The sequence below is a fragment of the Galeopterus variegatus genome, unplaced genomic scaffold (assembly GCF_000696425.1).
Source record: "Galeopterus variegatus unplaced genomic scaffold, G_variegatus-3.0.2 Scaffold706, whole genome shotgun sequence".
NCBI classification, from domain to species: Eukaryota; Metazoa; Chordata; class Mammalia; order Dermoptera; family Cynocephalidae; genus Galeopterus; species Galeopterus variegatus.
The window spans coordinates 156,355-171,570 of NW_007726817.1; positions in this window are offsets into that span (position 1 = coordinate 156,355).

The following is a 15,216-nucleotide window of genomic DNA, read 5'->3' on the forward strand; positions in this document are numbered from 1 at the left end:
ATTGTCAGGAAGGACTCCATGGGCTCTGGCTCCCAAATCCAAGTCTGACTTAACCCTTTGTGTGCTGTGGGGCATGATGCTCAGACATGGACTTGCAGGGAACGAAGGGCCAGGAGACAAGGATCCCAGTGCTGGGCCCATGTGAGCTAACCCAGGTGCAGAGAGCACTGTGGAGGGAACCATCATGCCCAGGTGGCCACTCCAACCTTGCCCCTCATTTGTTGCATGGTTTTGGACTCATCACTTCATTCACCAGATAATCTCTCAGCCCTGCCCTGTCCCTGGGAATACAGAGATACAAATGCCATGGTCCCTCTGGATGCATGGGGTTTCTCAGATGGAGAAGGGCATTCCAGGCCAAGGAAACAGCTTAAGCAAAGGCTTGGGGGCTTGGAGAGCAAGAGTTTGCTCAAGAAACAAGAGTCTAGACAGGTCAGTTGGTGACAGATCATAAAAGGCCTAGTAAACCCTTCCAAAGAGCTTGGGCCTTTTCCTGACAGCAATGGGGAACTGTGAAAGGTGTATGGATAGGGTTGACAGATAAAATTCAAAGCACCCAGTTAAATGTGAACTTCAGATAAATAACAAACTTTTTTTCTGGTATTAATATCCTAAATACTGCACAGGACATACTTATGCTAAAACATGTATTTATTGTTTATCTGAAATCCACATTTAACTGGGAATCCTGTAGTTTTATTTGAACAACGTTATGTATGGATTTGCATTTGAGAAAGATCATCCTGGCTACAGTATCCAGGGTAGATTAGAGGGAGAGAGAAGAGAGAAACCATAAAGAGGGGGGGAGGTCACCGTGTCACCATCTGCCTTAATCAGGGAAACCCCAGTTTCTAGCTGGGCACATGGCCATCTATTAAAAAGACCACATTTCCTAGCCACCATCCCAGCTATGTATTGCATGGACTGAGTCTCAGCCATTACTATCTGAGCAGGATTTGTGTGTGGCAGCTTCTGGGATACCTCCTTAGAAGATTGCTGGCCTGTGCCTTTTGCCTGTTTTTCTGTCCCTTTCTCCTTTCTGCTGGCTGAACACAGCTGAGATGGCTGGAGCCAAAGCAACCACCTTGGATCATGAGGACAAGGGTTATACCCTATAAATGGCTAGACAATAAACTAGAAGGAGACTTGGTTCCTTTCAACCTTATGGTGGTACCATACCAGCTCTGAATTTCCCATCTCCAGACTTAGTTTACATGGAGAGAAATAAACTTCCAACTTTTTGAAGTCTCTGTTATTTTTGTCTTCTGTTCCAAGCAGCCAAGCCTAATTCTAGCTGATATGAGAGGCTGACATAGGAAACTCAGAGAGAGAAATTGAGGCTTAAACTGGGTCAGCAACAGCGGACCTGAGAAATAGTTAGATGGAAGACCTGACAGGAGCTGGCAGTTGACTGGATGTGCGGATCGTGAGTACAGGAGGTCAAAGGCTTCAGGCTTGAGTGACAAGGGCAGCAGAGCTGGTAATGAGGCAGGGAACCCAGGAGAAGCCTCCGATCTGGGGTCAGGCAAAGCCAGTTTGATTTTGGACATGTTGAGTTTGAGAGGTCTGCAGGCCATGTGCGCAAGACGTAAAAATTCAGGGCTGGAGTTCAGAAAGAGGAGGGGGGACTAACAAGCGATTTGCTGGTCACCATGTCCACAGGATAGCTAAAGTTGTAAAAGCAAAGAAGTTTCCGGGGAGACTGTGTAGAATAATGGGGCCAGTGGGTCAAGGGTGAACTCTGAGGAGCATCAGGGTCAGGTGGAGGGAGAGGAACCGCGTGGACCTCAGTGTCTCCAGCAGTAAAATGGAGTCAGCTGAGAGGAGTGACCTAATGGATCCCAGGGTGAACTCTGAGGAGCATCAGGGTCAGGTGGAGGGAGAGGAACCGCATGGACCTCAGTGTCTCCAGCAGTAAAATGGAGTCAGCTGAGAGGAGTGACCTAATGGATCCCTAAATTCCTTCCTGATCTGACATTCAAGAATTTTAAGGTGTAATCTTAGACCGTTTTTTTCTCCTCCCTGTGACTCAGCTTCCCCTCTGGAAAATGGGACTCAAAATAGCACCTACCCCCTGGGGTTGCTTGGAGCAGGAAGTGGCCCACACAAAAGCACGGAGCTCGGCCCTGGCAGCGGCTAATGGCAGCTGTCAGGACATGGACAAGGGGGCTTGATGTGAGGTGAGGAGGGGTGGAGATGAGTCCTTCTCCCATCCCAAGATCAGAAAGAGGCTGGAAGCCTAGGATCCCTCACTGAGACATTTAGTGGGCACCTGCTGTATACAGGACACAGAGCTATGCAGGGAGAGGAGAAAAATAGGGAGAAGATATACTTACTTTTGAAAAGGTGCTAAAGCCCAGCTTTGTCAGGAGAGTTTGAAGCAAGGTGATATCTGGGGATAGGGGAGGGGCTAGGACAGGGACAGGGATGGGGTTATCTGGAAGGTCTCCCAGAGGAGGCTACTAAACTGAGGCCTGGAGGGCAGAGTGCTCTGAGCTGGAGGGAGCCTAGTGGCTCCCCACCACAGAGCCAAGAGGATGCAGCCACTGATCACAACACACACGTCTATGGGATGGGTGTTTAGGGAACAGAAGGGAACTGGTGGGAGAAGCGCTTTTAACATTTCGCAACCCCTGGATTAGTTTGCTAGGGCTGCCATAACAAATACCATAAACTGGGCAGCTTAAACAACAGAAATTTATTTTCTCCCAATCCTGGAGGCTTGGAAGCTGGAAATTCAGGTTTCAGCAGGGTTGGTTCCTTTGGAGGGCTGTGAGGGAGAATCTTTTCTAGTTTCTCTGCTTGGCTTGGCTTATAGATGGCCCTCTTCTCCCTGCATCTCTTCACATCCTATTCCCTCTACGCATGTCTGTGTCTGTGTTCAAATTTCTCTTTTTTTATAAGGACCCAAGTCATATTGGATTAGTGGCCCATCTGACTTCAGTATGACCTCATCGTAACTAAAGTTACATCTGCAACCACACTATTTCCAAATAGGGTCACATTCTGAAGTACAACGGGTTTAGGACTTCACCATATGAATTTTAGGGGGATACAATTTAACCCATAACATCCCCTGTTCCAGGCTCAGCACCAGCTCTCACCAGGGAACTCCTTGCCAGGCTCCTTTACAGACTGTGTGAGTCCTGCCCGCCCTGCGGTGCAGCCAGAAGGAGAAGGCCTTGGGACTCTGATCACCAGCTGGGGTGGGGTGGGATGGGGAATAGTTTTCTCCCATCCTCTTCCTTCCTAGCCACTGATTCACAGACCCTTACATTTAAATACACACACACACACACACACACAGACTATTCAGAGAAAACCAGAGACCCACCCATACATATGAAGTCACACATAAATACACACACACTCAAAGACACCCATGCAGAACTCACACACAAGGACACATGCAGAATCATATACATGTACATACATACATACATGCTCACAGACATAGACAAAGATGTGACAACAACATAACACCTGCACATCCCCCAGATACACATCCACACACGCACAACGACAGCCACATAGACAGACACAAGGAACACATCTGCATTCTCATAATCACACACACAATATAGACATGCTCCTGTGTGTGTTCACAGGCACATATCCCCACACACAGAGACATAAAACACATGGTCCCAGGCGTTAGTGCGTGCATACACCCACACAGACTCGTCGGGCCGTTTGCATGCACAGGGCCTTTTAATCCCGTTGTGGTTGGCAGATCCTGGCATACACACTCCATCCCTCTGGCCTCACAGCTCCTCATTCACTGTCTGGTAATTGGAGGCAATTTAATCCCCATCCCACCCAGCCAATCACAAGCCCTGAAGAACAGACAGCCATCAAAACGCCCCCACCCTGAGGGCAGTGAGGCAGAGAGCCCCTCCCCACTCCAGGCTCCCCTTCCACCTTTGCAGTTGAGATGGGATTTACAAACCTAGACACGCGCATGCATGCACACACTGATGTCCTGAGACTGCGGATACACACGCAAACACAATTGCATATTCACGGAACTACACACACTTGCGCACACACACAGCCACACATATGGGCACAAGAAGATAGTGTGCATAACAGACATAAAGGCTCCGAGAGGTGGGTGGTGTATATGTCCACACAGGTAAACAGTCTCACGATCAGTGAGTGCAGATGTGTGCACACCATTCCAGGGGTTCTACTAATATGTGCAAACTCACAGATATCCCATATCCCCTTGAGGTGGAGAACACATATACACAGCCACACACAGATCTCAACTGTGCTTAGTGAACACTGTCTCGGGGCGTCTAAGCATGTGTGCACACCGACACAGTGATGAGGAGAAAGAGATACAGAACACTGGAGCACGTGTTCACATATGTGCACACACACCAAATGCACAGAACTCCTCGAGGCCCACTGTGTGTCCCCATAGAGGCCCATGGTTGCCAACTGCTGAACCCAGAGCTGGCCCAGTTCCCTGCCCAACCAGGCTGATTTCCCAGGAGCGGGGAGGCTGCTGCCCCACCTGTCAACCTGCCGTTTGTCACTCCATCACGGCCAGTGCGCTGACATTCAGAGCCCGGCACTGAGATGATCACATTTAGCTGTAATGTACCACAGATTGCACTGACATTTGGAAAATATTCCACCTCGGGACCCATTTGACTCCAAACTTTTTTCCTGGAAGAGGAGAGAAGTGGCAGAGAGGGGGTAGCGAGGGCCTGCAATGTTCTGCAATGTTCTCAGACCCCGGGAGCTGAGATTCCTCACCTCCCGGAGCCCAGGCATGCTGGCTGCCCCTTCTGCATCTATCTGGGAACATGGGGTTGGGGAGGAGGAACAGAGATCCCCAAGGCAGAGGTGAAGTTCCATACCATACAGCAAGTCTTCACAGAAGACCTATGAAGAGTCCCTCCATCAAGTCTGGGACCTGGCGATATCTACCTGCTCCCAGTAGAGATCCTACTAAGCACCAGACCTTGTTTTAAGCATGTCACATTCATGACCTTATTTGACAATGGTAACAACCTTGTGAGAACTATTATCATCTCATTTGAATGATGAAGGGCCTGAAACTCAGAGAGGTGAAGTGACTTGCCCAAGGTCACACAGCCAGGAAGGATTGGAGATGAGATTTGAACCCAAATCTGTCTGGCTCCAGAACCCATCCTCTTTCCACTCTGCAAGATGTACTGCAGAGACAGACAAATGCTGAATCCTCCCCAGGACCTCTCACAACCTTTTCTCTTCTCCTCCCCTTCCTCTCTCTGGTTTCCTTTCTCTCCTCTCTCCTCCCCTCATCCTCACCTTACTAAGCAGGATCAGTGTTCCCAGATGATGGCACAGTCTGGGACAGCTTCCTAGAAGGGAAGAGGAGGAGCTGAGCTGCACCTGGAAGCCCAGAAGAGTGGTTGGGCAGGATTGACATCTGCAGAATCAATGTGCAAGCCTCGCAGAAAAGCCTCTGGAAGCCACTGCCAGAGTGATGGAATGGCTGGATCCTTCCTATGTGACAGTTGTAGAGACCCAGCGCTTGGATGGGGAGATTTGCCTGGGGTGACCCAGCCCTCTCTGAGGTTGTGTCGAACCTCAGATCCAGGGAACAATGTATCCAGGTAAACTAATGACAACAAGCCTACCAATTTTCCAAAACAGGAGCCTGCAGAGAATCCTGCTGAACTGAACAGACTGGGCAAGAATGGTGGAAATAGAGACAGGGTGGTAGGGCATGAGGAAAAGGATATTTTGAGGGCAGGGTAAAAAATGACATGGCCCCCACTAGTCCAAAAAGCAATAGAAGAGGTAAGAAGACTGTCTAGATCTCTTATGAGCTGATTAATCTCCTTAAATAACTCGGAGTCCAACTTCCCAAAAGGCAAAAGAAAGTTAGGTTAATCTGCTCTAAATGATTCCTTAGCTTCTCGGGGGTAGCGATCAATATGCGCACTCTGTCTCTCTCTTCATAAGTAATTCTCAGTAATTACAAGAAAGAGGGTTTTTGTGTGTGTGTAGAAAATGACATTCTAGCTAGAGACAGAATCCCAGGCAAGAAGATCAATTGGCCTCCAGTGGAGAGCCAGCCCTGCCAGTCAGGGGAGGCCAGGGATGGCCACCATCACATCACGTTGTGGGCCACCGGGTCAGCCCAAGATCCATCTGCCTGCAAGAGCGTTAATTGGGTGGGGGAAGGGAGGCCAAATGTGAGGATGAGCTGAGATCTCCAGCAGAAGCAAAGAAATGTCCCTAGCTCACCAGTGCCCATCACTGATGTCATTGGAGCACTGTTAGTGCCCAGCAGCAGTGGCCTTGGGGGGTACCAACAGTCCCCACCCTTGATGCCATAGGAGCACCATCAGAGTTCATTACCAATGTCCAGAGGGGCATATCAATGCTTAGCACCAGTACTTTGAGGATACCAACATCGACACACTGATGTCATTGGAGCACTGTTAGTGCCCAGCAGCAGTGGCCTTGGGGGGTACCAACAGTGCCCACCCTTGATGCCATAGGAGCACCATCAGAGTTCATTACCAATGTCCAGAGGGGCATATCAATGCTTAGCACCAGTACTTTGAGGATACCATCATCGACGGAAGTCATCAGTGATGACTTTGGGGGCACGATCAATGTCTATTATCAGTGTCCTGAAGAATCCATCATTTGTATTCTCGGGAATACCCATCGGTGTCCATGCCCAAAGCCTGGGTTGGCATCCTCTTTGATGCCCCTGAGCATTGGGATGGTATCCTATTGGATCGTCACTGTATCTCCACTAGCCATGGTGGCCAACACATAACAGGGGCTCAGTAGACATCTGTTGAGTAGATGAATGAGAAAGCGAATGTTCCTGGGAAGGACAGGAACCTCTTCTCTGTCCTTACACAGTGCCTGGGCAAAGAGAGTGTTCCAAAAGTATCTGCTGGATGGGTGGGTGCGCAAATTTGCATGATGCATGAGTGAAAGGAGGAAGGATAGCATTGGAGCACAGTTACTGCCCATCTGTAATGTCAGGGAATCAGCCTCTGAGACCACAGAATTCAGCACAAAGTAATCCTGAGAGAGAAGAGAAACCTGCCTCCTGCCCCACCCCTAGTGGGCTGAGCCCCACGTGGGCTTGATGGTTTCAACTGATTCTCTCCTTTGCAGTGGGGATGGAGGTAGAGATGGAGGTGGGCAGAGGCAGGAGAGTCTCTCACTTCCTGACCCTGCTCTCCCCGCTCTCACTCTCCAACCTGAATACAATTTTCTCAAATGTCCCCAGGTCCGGGAGGGAAAGCTCATTACCTGTGATCTGCCCATAAAAATGTCAGTAGCTACCTGGCAGCTGGGGAGCCAGTTGCCATCAACTCAGCCTGGCAGTGGCTGTGGGAGTCAGTCCGGCCCCTCTGCAGCCACCAGTTTTGTGCAGACCCAGCCATGACCTCTGGCAGGGCTGACCACCCAGTGCCCCTTCTAGAGGGTCACCCTCAGAATGGGGATTGCTCAACCTACCTGCCACTTATTCAACACCCCTGCACCACCTAATCCACATCTTCAAGTGTACCCTGGGAGTCAGATCCAATCACTAAGGTGCCCCATTTCACAGTGAGGAAACAGGCTCAGAGAGGAGAGAGAAGCTGCCTAAAGTCACACAGCACAGATGGGACAGAGTCAGCTCTTGAACCCAGATTGATCTGATCCCAGGGCCGGCTCCTGTGGATGGCTGCTGACAGCCTCTAAACCCAGATCTGCCCATGCCACCATGGTCAGCATTGCCATGTAGCAGCTTGGGATGGGAATAGCCTCATTGCAAGCAGGGATGACCTAATGGCAACAGGGAGCAACTCCCATCTCAGCAACCTCTAATCTTTGACCTCTGCCAGTCACCTGGCTGCCTCCAAGATGCCCCAGCCCCATGGGATTTGTAGCTCAAATCAGAAGGTGCAAATGAAGGAATGTGGCTGGGGAGCCTGCTGGCCCACAGCACACCTTCGTGTGAATTAGAAGTCACTCCGTCATCCAGGCTATGACAGCAGCCCTACCCTTACTTTGAGATCATGCTCTTCTCTTAAATCACAGAACCTTGGAACTTCAGCTCTAGAGATATTATGGAATCGATCAGTGTTTTCCCTGTCTCAGCCTTTCAAATACCGTATTCATGGTTTCTGCCATATTCAAGTACCACCTGGACTATTACTTATTTTATGTTTTTCTTCCTCCAACAACAACCCCCTTTTCATACTTAATTTTATTTTGAAAGCAAAACTTACATCAGTACATTAAGTGGAAAACAGTAACACAGGATACAGATGGTGATGTGAAAATAAGCACACTAAACAATGATTATTAATGCCTGGCCTGATAATGGTGCCTGCCGAAGCCTGCAGCCTGAGTCTTGTACTCTATTGCGAACGCAGATTACTGAAAAGTAGTATTAGAGAAGTGACAAAGACATGTGAGCACCAGACACAACTTTCTCTTTGACATAATCAGAAGACTGAAAGAGGACTGAGGAGGAACCACCTATTTCAGCAGGTGACAGTTTAGTGTCATTTAATGCTATCTATGATTGTCAGGGGCTGGCATACCACACATTCGGAAGCACAGGACTGATGCTAACTCTCAGGGTTTCCTGGAGCTAACCATTGCATCGGTTCAATGCAAGAGCCAAGGATTTTGCTTTGATTTTTTCACTGTTTGCTGTGTGTCCTTGGCTGAGTCCCTTTCCCTCTCTGTGCCTCAGTTGGATGGAATATTTTCTATGGAAGCTTTCAGCTCTGATATGCTAGAATTCTGAGATCTAAAATGGGTGATTATATTGTCTAGGACGGGGTCAACAAATTCTCCTGTAAAGGGCCAGATAGTAAATATTTTCAGTTTTGAGGGCCGTACAGTATCTGGCACAGCTCATCTGTGTCATTGTAGTATAAAAGCAACCACAGACTATAGGTAAATGACTGGATGTGGCTGTGTACCAATAAAACTTTATCGACAAAACAGGCGAGTGCTGGCCCACGTGTGGTACTTCGCCAACCACTGGTAGAAGCCTAGGAGGATAAAAGAGGCCCCAGGACTGGAGAAATTCCCACTGGTTTTGGATCCGTGATGCATCAGGACTTGGTCCCCTGTGAGGTCCCAGCCTCCTTGCCAGGAAGCAGTTCTTCCCTGCTGCGTCTCAGGCAGCCATTCCTGTTCTCTCTCCCCTTAGCTTTCAAAACTTAATCATAGGAAAAGTCTAAGTCTTTCTTTGAGGTGAAACTTCCTCAGCGCTGGCAGCATCCCCCCCCTTCCACCCGCACTACCCCCTTTCAGTCTGGTGTGGCCGAGACACATACAAGCTTCTTAAGACAAACAGATGTGGATTTGAAATCTCACTCCTCCACCTGGACAAGCCTCTTCAGCCCCTGGACCTACTTTTTCAACTACTTAACAAGGGCCCATATATACCCACTCCTATGAGGTTAATTACAAGGATTAAAGAGTTAATCTCTACAAAGCAGTCAGCAAGTATCTAGCACATAAATAATAAGCCCTCAACTCCTTCCCTGTTATTATTATGAATAACAATATCGGCAACCTGGGGCAGGGATCCCTTGGTCCCCAGCACCTCCCGGCCCATCTCCTGCCACAAAGTCCCACCCGCTGTCCAGCAGGGCTTCCCCAAAGCACCTCTGCTGCACAAATCACTGCCATCGATTCCATGGAAGGCAGCTTTAGGGCTTTTGTGATTTTATTTTTTTAATTTAAAATCCTAGTTTATTCTCTGTGCTTTAAGAAAGGAAATAGAGACTTGGGAGGCAGGCTGAGTCCTTCCTGACACTCAGTTTTCCTGCTCTTCCACCCCTATTTCCCCTTCCACCCAACTGATTCCTACTGCATAACTTGTCTCTTCCTCCAGATGAGGTAGCACTGGGACCTCTGCCGTGCCCTAGGATGGGGAGAGGGGATGGAGTCAGTGATGGTGACTTGGAGCCCAGGCCCTGTCACCTGTCCTTCTGGTGATGCCCTAAGCCCCCGGCCCTAGTCAGGATCTTTCTGTGCCTCCCATCCCCCAACCTTGGGCTCAGGGAACCAGCTTAAAGGAACCCCCAACTCTGCCACTTCCTAATTGTGGGTCTGGGGCACACAATTAAAACTCCTAAAGCCTCTGTTTCTTCTGCACAATGGGTGTAGAGATGCCATCTCCCAGGACTGCGGGAGAACCCATGGAAATAACTAAGGTGTGGGGGCTTTGTGAGTGCTCTGCATGCATGAGGCTATCTCAGTGATCACTGCCTGGCTGGGAGAGGGTCTGGCTGCCTCCCAGGGGCCACTGAGCCCAGGTGGAGGCAGGCAGAAAGGCCTTCCCAGCTGGGTGTTTCAAGCTCAGGCTCTGGAAATGTTGCAGCTGCCACTCTGCTATGACCCAGCTGGGACCCACTGACAGCATCTTAATTTCAGCCCAAGCTCTTTTCCAGACGGGCTGCTAATTAGGGCTAATGGGCAGCTCTCCCTGCTGGCTCCACTGCCTCTTCCTTCTCCTCCATTAAAGCAGGCCACTGAGCAGGTCCGCTGGGCTGATGCCCCGGACACCCACTGGCAGGTCAATCTTCTGGGTTAAGCACTGCTCCCCAATGTCTCTTGGCAGGGGGCAGCTTTTTTGTTGCATTTTCACCTGAAAAATGGGGTGGGGGAGCAATATTTATCCAGGCAGGCAGGCAGTTATTCGGTGGCCATGTACCCATTTTCGGTTTAATGCCAGACCCATAGGAAACACTGAGAACATACAGATCAACTGAACCAGAAGCCAGACATTCCTGGATTCAAATTTTTTAGTTTTAATCTTGTTTTGGCTGTGTAGCCTTGGGCAATTTACTTAACCTCTCTGAACCCAGGTCTCTGCATTTGTTAAACAGTCCCTACCTCACAAGAATGGTATAGAGATAAAATGAAATGTGGTGAGCTGAATTTAGTGGCCAGCACCACACCCATGAAACTGACAGGGGTCAAAAGATCAAAAAGGGCTTTGAAGGCCATCTCGAGAAGCTGGAGATGCTCTCTTCGTGCCAAGAGAGCAATAAACAGTAAGCACTATGTTTACCATCTTGCTTCTGTTCAACATTTATTGAGCATCTCCTATGTGCTGAGAATATTATAATAACTATGTTTATCCAGCACTTACTGTAGGCCAGGCACTGCTCTAAGTGCTTCACATGCAGTACCTCATCTAACCCTCACAACAACCCTGCAAAGTAAGTACAGTTATTATCCCCATTCTCTATAGACATACAAACACACACAGGTCAAGTAACTTGCCCATGATCACTCAGTCAGTATGTAATTATCTACTGCTGTGTAACAAATTAGCCCAAAACTTAGCAGCTTAAAATAATAAACATTTATTATCTCACTGTTTCTGTAGGTCATGAGTCCAGGCACAATTTAGTTGGATGCCTCCAGGCCTCCCCCATGCCCGTTGGCTGAAGAGATCAGTTCCTTGCCACATGAGCCTCTCTCACCACATGGCAGCTGGCTTCCCTCACAGATAGTGAGTAAGAGAGGGTGCCCAAGATGGAAGCCACAGACTTTTCATAACCTAATCTCAGAAAAGATATCCCACGGGCCGGCTCGGTGGCACACTGCTACAGTGCGCCGCTTGGGAGCACGGCGGCGCTCCCACCAAGGGTTCGGATCCCACATACAGACCGGCCGCTCACTGGCTGAGCGAGGTGCGGGCGCAGCACCGAGGGTTGCGATCCCGTTGCTGGTCCCGGTCCGGTACGGGCGCGACACTGAGGGTTACGATCCGTTGCCAGTCACGAAAAAAGACAAAAAGGAAAAAAAAAAAAAAAAAGAAAAGATATCCCATTACTTTTGCTGTAAACTATGAGGGTACTTCAAAAAGGTCATGGAAAATAGATTTAAAAGATAATATGAATCTTTCCATGAACTTTTTGAAGTACCCTCATACTTATAAGAAGCAGGTCACGAGGTCCAGCTCACGCTCGAGAGGAGGGGTCTGCACAAAGTCATGAGTGCCAGATACCACAGCCCCATTGGGGGCCATCCTAGTGGGTATCTATCACAGCTGGTAAATAGTGGAGCTGGCATATGAATCCAGGCAGCCTGGCTACAGAATCCATGTTCTTAATCCAGAATCTGGCTCATACACCTGATTCCTGCTTAGATGATGAGAAACTGGCCCTCCTGAAGCTCTCCATCTAGAAAGGGAAGCAGAAAGGTAAAAGGGTGAGCTGGAAAGAGCTACGATAGAGGGAGGCAAGCAGATTAGGCAGGAAGTCTTCCTGGAGGAGAAGACGCCTGATCTGAGATGCAAAAGACAAGGTAGAGTCAGCCGAGCAAAGAAGGGCAAGGAGGAGAATTTGGCAACTAGAACAATGTGTGCAGGGCTCACGTGGAAGCCTGGTGCTTTGTGTGGAAGCCAGAGTGTGTGTAGCATTGAAGCAAGCTGGGGTGGGTAGAGAATGAGCTGGAGAAGCAGACAGATGACAGGTTGTAAAGGGGCAGGTGAAGGAACTCGGAGATTGTTCCAAAGAACTAGGGAGCCATGGAAGGTTGTCTGCAGCAGAATTTGTGTTTTAAAGGGCCGGCCCGGTGGTGCACTGCTACAGTGCGCTGCTTGGGAGCGGGGCAGCGCTCCCGTCGAGGGTTCGGATCCCACATACAGACCGGTTCCCGCTCACTGGCTGAGCAAGGGGCGGGCGCAGCACTGAGGGTTGCGAGCCCGTTGCCGGTCCCAGTCCGGTACGGGCGCGACACTGAGGGTTGCAGTCCGTTGCCGGACACGAAAAAAGACAAAAAGGAAAAAAAAAAAAGAATTTGTGTTTTAAAGAGCCGGCCCGGTGGTGCACTGCTACAGTGCGCTGCTTGGGAGCGGGGCAGCGCTCCCGTCGAGGGTTCGGATCCCACATACAGACCGGTTCCCGCTCACTGGCTGAGCAAGGGGCGGGCGCAGCACTGAGGGTTGCGAGCCCGTTGCCGGTCCCAGTCCGGTACGGGCGCGACACTGAGGGTTGCAGTCCGTTGCCGGACACGAAAAAAGACAAAAAGGAAAAAAAAAAAAAAGAATTTGTGTTTTAAAAAGACTATCCTGAATCGTGTGGAGACAGGAAGACGGTGACTGGGGGACAAGAAAGGTAGTGAGGAGGCTCCTCTTTACTTTATTCATTCATTCAGGTAATGTACATTTAGCAAGGACCTGCTATGTATGCTGTTCTAGGCACTGGGGGTACAGCAATAAATAATACAAGACTCTTCTTTCCTGGAAGTTACTTTCTAGTGGGAGAGAAAAATAAATTTGAAAACTAATAAATAAAAAGGGAAACTACCAGAGTCATAGTGTTACAGAGTCCAAGTCCAGCTGCCTGCCCCATACAAAAACCCTGGCTTGATCTGTTACCTCAGGGCATTCGGCTCCTGGCTTAGGCTTGTCAAAATCTTGTTACTAAACCCAGATCTGGCTGCCTATACCCCTTCAAAAGCAAACCACTCAAAAGTCAAATTGTTGGTGAAAATGGAAGTCAGCTTTTATTTAGGAATACCTGTGACCTAAGGAGAGATGTTAGGCTATCCCGTCTCTCCAGTAAACCTAAAAGAGAATAACCAGACTAAAGCCATCTCCCTGACTCACATTTACTGAGGGGTTTTTAAAGAGGAGACTGAGGGACTGGAACATGGGAAGTGAAAAGCAGGAGGGAGGGGGACATGAGCTGTGGGGCTCCGTGCAAGGAGCCAGGTGCAAGGTCTCACCAAGGCTCCATGAGGTTTCTGCTCCCGTCCTTGATATTATTTTAGGGTCCTGATTTGGGGTGGAATCAGCATAGCTTTATTAATGTCTTTTTTAAGAAGACAATCTTTTTCTGGTTTCTCAGGGTCTGGATAGTATGTGCCTTGTGGCAAGTTTGCAAATCCAGGCTGACTGGAAAACAATGTTACATTTATGTAAATAATGTCATCTTGCCTTATAACCAAGGTTCAAACTATCAAATAACCATGAGAAAAGAGGGAACTCAGAGAAATACATGTTAAGAAAAAAACTGTGTATTTTAAAGATTTGCCTACAGCCCAGGCAGTTTTAGGTCCCAGTATGACTTCAGTCCTGCTCACTCCAACATAGGTGCTATGAAAAAAATAGTAAAACAAATAGTATAAAAGCAAAAGGAGTACTTTCAAGTGCATGGTTGGGGAAGGTGACATTGATCTTAAACTTGAATGACAAGAACAAGTTGGCCATGGGAACACAGCATTCCAGGCAGAGAAACAGCCAGTGCAAAGGCCCTGAGATGCAGCAAGCGAGGTTGGAGGCCAGTAGAGCTGAGGCATACCAGGCAAGTGGAAGAAAGACAGAAAAAGGGGATGAAAATGTAGACAGAAGATTTAAAACAAGAGGATGACACCTGACGCTGAACCCTGGCAGCAGGGAATCCATCTGCCTTGGGTAAGAAAATCAAACTAATGATGCTTGGCCTGGTGGACCGGGGGAGCCATAGCAGGTGAGCAAGAAACGAGAGGCTGGCCCAGCCCTGGTCCATTTTGTAGACAGGCCTCTTCCCCATGGGCCCAGCCACAGATTAACAGTCATCCCTGAGGCAGACCCAAGCAAAGGCAGCTGGTTAGGCAGCATTAGCATATTTGTTTAATAAAAAGCTATGGATGTACAAAGATGGATAATTAATTCCCCAGCATATTTTCCCTCCACTCCTTCCCCCATCCCCACATTAACACCATGGTCCCAATTGCTTTGCTCTCCCTCTGGCTGAGTCAGCAGAGAGAGCAAAGTACAATAAATATGTACTTATTAAGTGTGTATTGTGGCCAGTCAGGCCTGCACAGACAGCAATCTCAGACCGTTCTGCCTGAAGTATTTATACCAGTACCTAGGGCCACGTTAACTATTTATTTTCGCAGAGAAATTAAATTAGATAGTTTGATAGCTTTCAGTGTAATTATGAAAGAAATTTACATAAGATGTTTATGAGAAGGGGGTCATTAGGCACCCTAACCCCAAAGATTTCCATTAGTTGGCCCCCTCTTACACCTTCCTCAGCTACTACAAGGGGGTGGAGAGGTGTCCCTCCCCTCCCAGGGGGAGCCAGGGAAGTGGAAATTCAAATTGCTGGAACATAAGTCCCAAGAGGGCAGGAGCTACATCTGTCTGTTTGAGCAATGAACTTGGGGCATGGCAAATGCCCAGTAAATGTGCAGAGTGAACACACGGATGAATGGGCTAACTCCATGAAG